Source organism: Onychostruthus taczanowskii, unplaced genomic scaffold, assembly GCF_017590055.1.
Source record: "Onychostruthus taczanowskii isolate IOZ18803 unplaced genomic scaffold, ASM1759005v1 scaffold9, whole genome shotgun sequence".
In the NCBI taxonomy this organism is placed as follows: domain Eukaryota; kingdom Metazoa; phylum Chordata; class Aves; order Passeriformes; family Passeridae; genus Onychostruthus; species Onychostruthus taczanowskii.
The window spans coordinates 11,629,032-11,634,999 of record NW_024506993.1 but is presented as its reverse complement, the minus strand read 5'-3'; the positions used below and the strand labels follow the sequence as shown (position 1 = coordinate 11,634,999).

Genomic DNA, 5,968 nt, shown 5'->3' with positions numbered 1-5,968 from the left:
GCAGGGGGTGCGGGGAGCCCCCAGCCCCGCACACACACGCACCGCCAGGGAAATACCCGGCAGGTGAGGGCTGCCAAGCCAGGGCTGGGGCGCGCAAAAATTCCCGAAAATATTCGTTCTGGCTGGATTTCTTAGTGCTCTACGAAATATGTATTTTACCGTCTGTTTCCTAGCTATAACAACGACTCGGCGCGTAATATCTGCTTGTGTCTCTTCCAGCTTCTCTTGCTGCCTCACTTACGTGCAGGTGCATAGCCCGAAAGGCTGAATTTGGAAGGGAAAGGTGTGAGAAGAAGCGTGAGGATATGCAAAAACCAGGCTGGTCTATGGGGAAAAAAAAAATCCAAGACTCCCAAAGCATTTCCTTCACTAGAGAGGGAAAGAGAATTAATACGACTAGGAGTTATTTATGGGAATAATTGATCCTACGAAGTGGCTCCCCCCCAGCCCACCTTCCCTGGGATCAGAGGAAGAAAGGAGAGGCTCGGGAGAGGCTGGGGCTGCGGCGCCCGGCGCGCCGGAGCCCGGTTTCCCTGCGCCTGGGATGTGAGTGCGTGTTGTTGGTATAATATCAATTCATTTAAAATATGAAAGTCAAGTCGCGTAGACTGTGACAGCAACCGTAACAAAAGGTGCAAGCAACAGACAATGTGATGTGCTTGTACAGATATTGTAATGATGCAAATGAAGTGGAGGGGACGAGCTGCCGTATTATGTACATAAATACACAGTGGCTCGCTGTGCCATCCGTGAATGCAGGAGAGTGAGAGAGAGAAGGGGAGGGAAAGAAGGGAGAGAGGAAAGGAGAGGGAGGGAGGAGGGAGGAAGGGAAGGGGGGAAGGAGGGAACGGAGGAAAAAAAAAAAGGGCTCAGCTCGGTGCTGCTGCCAGTTTCAGGCAGTTCACAGCGGCAGCCCCTCCGCCCGCGGCACAGCCGCCGCTCCCGGCGCGGCTAGGCGGGGAGGCTCCGGCCGCCGAACCCCTCCCGAGCCCGCGGAACGGCCCCGCGAGGAGCAGAACTGGCGCTTCCCCTGCACCGTGCGGAGAACTGAAAGAAAAGCGAGGATAGGCGAGAGAGGCAAGGTAAGGGGCCGCGGCAGCGCGGCTTTGCGCGGCCCTGCCGGCACCGAGGCGCGGGTCCCGCTGCGGGAGCGCTTCTCTCGGGGCAGTTTTCCCCAGGGACGAATCTGGCAGGGTTTGTAAAGAACGAAAAAATGTCCCCAGCACGGCCGGACCTCCCGGGCTGCCGCCTCGCAGCCGGCCGGGCGGAGCCCGGTGCAGCGCCCGTCTGCCCGGGGGCACCGCGGGGCTGCCCCGGCTCTGCCCGGCGGCGGGGCTCTCCCCGCACCGCACCCCGCGGGCAGCGGGGCCGCCGGGCCGTGCTTGGTTGTTTTGATTTTTTGTTTTTTCTTTCCCATTGTCACTGGGGTGATTATTTAAATCTCCATCTTGGAAAGTTGCATTTCACCCAGGGCGGCCAGGCAGAGATTTCCCGGAGACAGGGTGTGCAGAGAGCCCTGCGTCCCCTCCCCGCAGCTACATCCTATCTCCTCTCTCCCTTTGTTGGCAGATTTGGGCATTAAAAAAAAAAAAAAAAAAAAAAAAAAAAGGAAAAAAAAAAGATGCGAGGGTTTGTTCTGCCCCGAAAGCCGGCAGGGCCCGGCCACGCTCTCTCTGCACCTGCCTGCCGGGGAGTCCTCCCGTCCCAGTCCCGTGCGGCAGCTTTACGGGGCTTTGCATGATTTAAAATTACCCAGGCACATCGGGGCACGGCCGCTCCTCTCCGCCGACTCTTTCACCCCATCGCCTTTTTTTTTTCTTCTGTTTTTGTATGTGCAAAGTTCCCCTCTTGATCCTCCTTTTGCTTTGGGGTGCTCAGGCTGGAAGGCAAGAAAAAAAAAAAAATAAAAAGAGAGAAGCGTCCAGGAGCGAAGCCTGCCTGGTTTTGGTGCGATTTCAATAAGAAAAGCGATTTCACTAAGGGAGTGCGAGTTTCGGTGGCGGGGATTGTTCTTCCCCGGCGCACGGAGCATCTTTATTAAACGCAAATATTTTTTCCTCGGAAGTGTAAGCTCCGGCCTGGCTCAGCCCCGCGGCTGCGGGGCACCGCCGTTGCCGGGCGTGAGTCGAGTCCCGTTCTCCGTGCCGGGTCGGTCTCTCCCCACCAAAGTTTTGCCTGAAGAGAAACAAATCAAACCTGCGGGGTCGGCCTCGTTCCTCCCTCATACAACAGCTCCTTCCGAAATAATCTTGAAAAAAAAATATATATATATATATACATCAAATTAAAGAGAGATCCTGAAAACGAAATCTTTCTTGGCAGCTCTTGAAAAAGAAAATTATACCTTTTTCTGGACAAAGCTGCGCGTGTGTAACCTTCCCTTTCCCCACTCACGCATTTCTCTTCGGGAACTTACACAAAAGGCGGTTTTGTGGGCAGGCTGGGGTCTGCTTGAGGCTTTTCCTCCCCTTTCTTTTGCAGCCTAGCGAGCCGGGGGGCTGCGGGCAGCAGGCAAATTGCGGACAAAGCGCAGGTGAAGGCGTGAGCGGGAGCGAGTCGGGAGCGAGACTGGGAACGCGGGTTCCCACGATGGGGTACAAACCCCGCAGAAATCCTCTGCGGGATGGAGGATAGCTAATTTACAAAAACAAGCAAAAAATTAAATTTTCCGTGATTTATTCCCCTAGTCTTATCTCTAGCGGTTTTTTTCTTTTTTTTTGTTTTTCTTTTTCTTTTTGTTTTTCCTTAATGCAGTTTAAGTAAGGGTCTTGTGGTTACGAGGTAACTATGTCACTTTACAGCCCTATCAGGAGCCATTAATACGAGCTAGTAACGCAGGAGGGGGAAGCGGGGGAGAAGAAAAGCAAAGAGGAGACAAGACCGGAGGGCCGAAAACATTGCGATTTTTTTTAATTTTTTTTTTTTTTTTTTTTTTAAGGCAGAAAGCAAGAACTTTCTCTCCCCGCCAAATAATCTAACGAAATACACCCGATAGGGGTGTGGGGGCTGCTCGCAGGGAGCGGCTGGCCGGGGCTCCTACCTGCGGGCGGGTGGGAGCCGCTGGCAGAGCCCGGCCGCTCCCCAGCCTGCGGGGGAGCAGGGGCGGGTCGCCCACAGCAGACCCTCCCAGCCCCCTCCCCGCCGGGAGCAGCCGCCTTCCCCAGCCCGCCCGGGGCTCTCACACCGCCCGCCGGCACCGGGAGCGCCGAGCACTTCTCTCCCTCTTCTTTCTTTTCACGGAGTTTTCCTGCCCTCCCTGCTGGCGTCTGCGGGTTGCAGCTCGGGGAGGCTGCGGGCAACGCTGCACGGGAGGTCTCGGCCCCCCGGTCTCGGCCCCCCGGTCTCCGTTCACCGGGACAGAGTGTGGCCCTGGGGGTCGCCGGGGGCACCCCAGGAAGGAGTGATTGCAGGAACGTGCCGTGGGGTCTGCGGGTTCTCCTCAGGTACATTTTTTCCCAGATCCAAGTACCCAGAGTGAAGGGGGGAAAAAAGAGGAAGAATCCCCTCTCCGGACATGTAAATAAATGGTCCGTGTGCGGCGCCGGGTTATTTGTTTTCTGCCTTCTCTGCCCAAGAATAGGTGTCAACTCTATCACATGGCACCACTAACTGTTGCTAAAGCATGTTGTCGTCTCCCCCCTCCCTTAATGATATGACATCACTTGTCAATCAAAACAAAATAACCAGTTGTGCTTCCAGATCTGGGAAAGCTCCCTTATTAAAAGAGAAAAATAAATTGCAACAGCAATAATAATAATAATAAAAATAAAGGTAATGAAACGGAGCCCGTAGTGCCCGGGGGAAGAAGCGGGAAAGAAGGTAAAATAGGGGGTTGGCAGGCGCGGGGTGAAGGAGTGGGGCCCGGCCGGACCCTCTCCGGGGAAGCTTTGGCAGAAAATTGAGGGAAGAGCTGCTTAACCAGCCGTGTGAGCGGCGGGCTGCGGAGCGGAGCTAAGCCGCTCGCCTCCAGCAGCCAGCGCAGTTCGCTGCTGCTCCCGGTGGGTGCATTAATTCAATTAAAAACCTCAGCCGTGCCGCCGGGGCGCTGAGCGCCCGAGACCAGAGCCGGCACCCAGTTCGCCAGAGCCAGGCAGCGGGGATGGGACACGTCGGGAATTAAAAACAAACGAAAAAAAAAAAAAAAAAAAGGCTAAAATTATAAAATAAAACAAACCAACATGCTGCGAGCCGGCCGGTTAGGAAATCTCCCAGCTCAGCCGGGCTCTCAGCAGAAATCTTTCATCCCTGCTGGAGGGGTCATTTATTTTACAAAGGGTTTTAATGGGAGGGGCTGCAGAAGGCGAGAGGTGGGTGCGAGGAGAGGCGCCGGCCGCCGGAGGGGAGCACCCGGCGGCGGGAGCTGGTAGCCGGACCCCCGGGCCGGAGGAGGGGCGGGCGCCGGGGCCGCCGCTCCCGAGGAGCCGGAGCCGCCGCCGCCACCCGCTCGCCCCTTTTGTTTTCCTTCGCCTGCCTGGCCTCGGGTAACCCGAGACGGGGGCTTCAGGGAGCCCTGGCCGGCCAGCGCCGGGGTCTGCCTCGCCATAAATCAAGCCGCCTGATTAATCTTTACAATTTGTCTTTTAAAACAAACACGAACGAATTATCAGCTCGTTAACTGCGATTTTATCACCTGCCTAAAACAAACAGCCCACCCCCTTCCCCCCCCCTCCCCAAAAATAACCCCCAAAATCGCGTCCCCGTGCTGATGGCAGGAGGGCAGTAATTAAAACATCCAAATTAATTAATAAGCATGTAGCGAGGAGCTGGATTTCGCAGGCGGGCGGGAGCGGGAGCCGGCGAGGCCCGGGTGATCCCGGTGGCCGCCGCCCTGCTCCACCGGCCGGGACTCCACGGGCACGGCGCACCCCGGCCCTGGCCGCCGAGGGGATCTACCTGCAAAGGCCCGCGTTGGTTTTATAGTCACCTTTCTTTCAAAACACTAAAAAATCCATTCTCGGGTGATACTTGGGTGATTTTGGTGCATGTAGAAAGAAAATCGCTTCGGAGGGAGAAGCCGGATTCTTGGAAAGCCCGCTTGGTTTTCTCTCTGCCTTTTAACTTTCCCTTTTCTATTTTTTTTTTTTAATTTTTGCTTTGTTTCCCTTTCCTCCCGGTCACCACCGGACTGAGGCTCCCGGGCACGCTCCGCAGCGCGGGGCTCCTTTGCCCTCCCGACCCCCGGCCCCTCTCCCACCAAGCTCGGCCCAGCGCCTGTCCCCGGCCTGCCCGGGCCAACCAGCCCGTCCCGGGAGCAGCCCGGCTCCACCGCCCCTTCCGCGCCCGGCAGCCGCCGGAGGAGCTGCTGCCCGGCCCCACCGCTTGCGACCCCCCCGCAGCGGCAGGAGGGGGCGAGGGGCGTCGCGGTCCCGGCGCCACCGCACAGCCCCGAGGTCAGGGGGCCGGCAGGAGCGGGACACCCGGGCTTTGGGTGGAGGAGGCGTCAGAGGAGAGCATGCGGAGGGGGAGGGGGGGAAGCGTAATCGCCTCCCCCTGTGCCAACCTTTAGTCCCCCAGTATGGCCCCCGCTCCCCCGGGCTGCGCTGTGGGTTCCCCCGGGGGCTGCGTTGAGGGTCCCTTGGGGGAAGGTTACAGGGAGACAATGAGTGGTGTGGGGGGAGAATAGTAAGAGAGGGACCCCCATGTCGCTCCGACCAGACGCGCTCCGCAACGCTGAAAAGGAGTTTTATTATTATTATTATTGTCATTATTATTATTATTATTGTTATTATTTTTTTTAAAGTTCATTTCCTGGCGAATTTGGCAGTGACGGGTGACGTCAGAGCCCCGGCGTCGTAGTGACTGGGGCGGTCGGGCCGGGGGAGGCCGGCTCCAGCTCCCAACCCCCAGCGCTGCCCTCCGCGGGGGCGGCCCCGGGGGCAGCAGCGGCAGCAGCATCCTCGGGGCCGCCCCGCTGCCCCCGCCCGCAGCCCCCGGTGGGGCTCGGCTCTAGCCCCGCACGGCCCCGGCC

The 5,968-nt window shown here is 57.7% G+C and overlaps 1 protein-coding gene across 1 annotated transcript in view; it reads left to right on the top strand.

Moving 5' to 3' along the window:
• The first annotated feature begins 813 nt into the window (after positions 1–813).
• Positions 814–5,968, top strand: part of GATA2 (GATA binding protein 2) — a 19,233-nt gene continuing 14,078 nt past the window's right edge. Inside the window, exon 1 of the mRNA XM_041425751.1 lies at positions 814–1,082. The gene's annotated coding sequence lies outside the window, so the exon portion shown is untranslated. The remainder of the gene's footprint in view (positions 1,083–5,968) is intronic.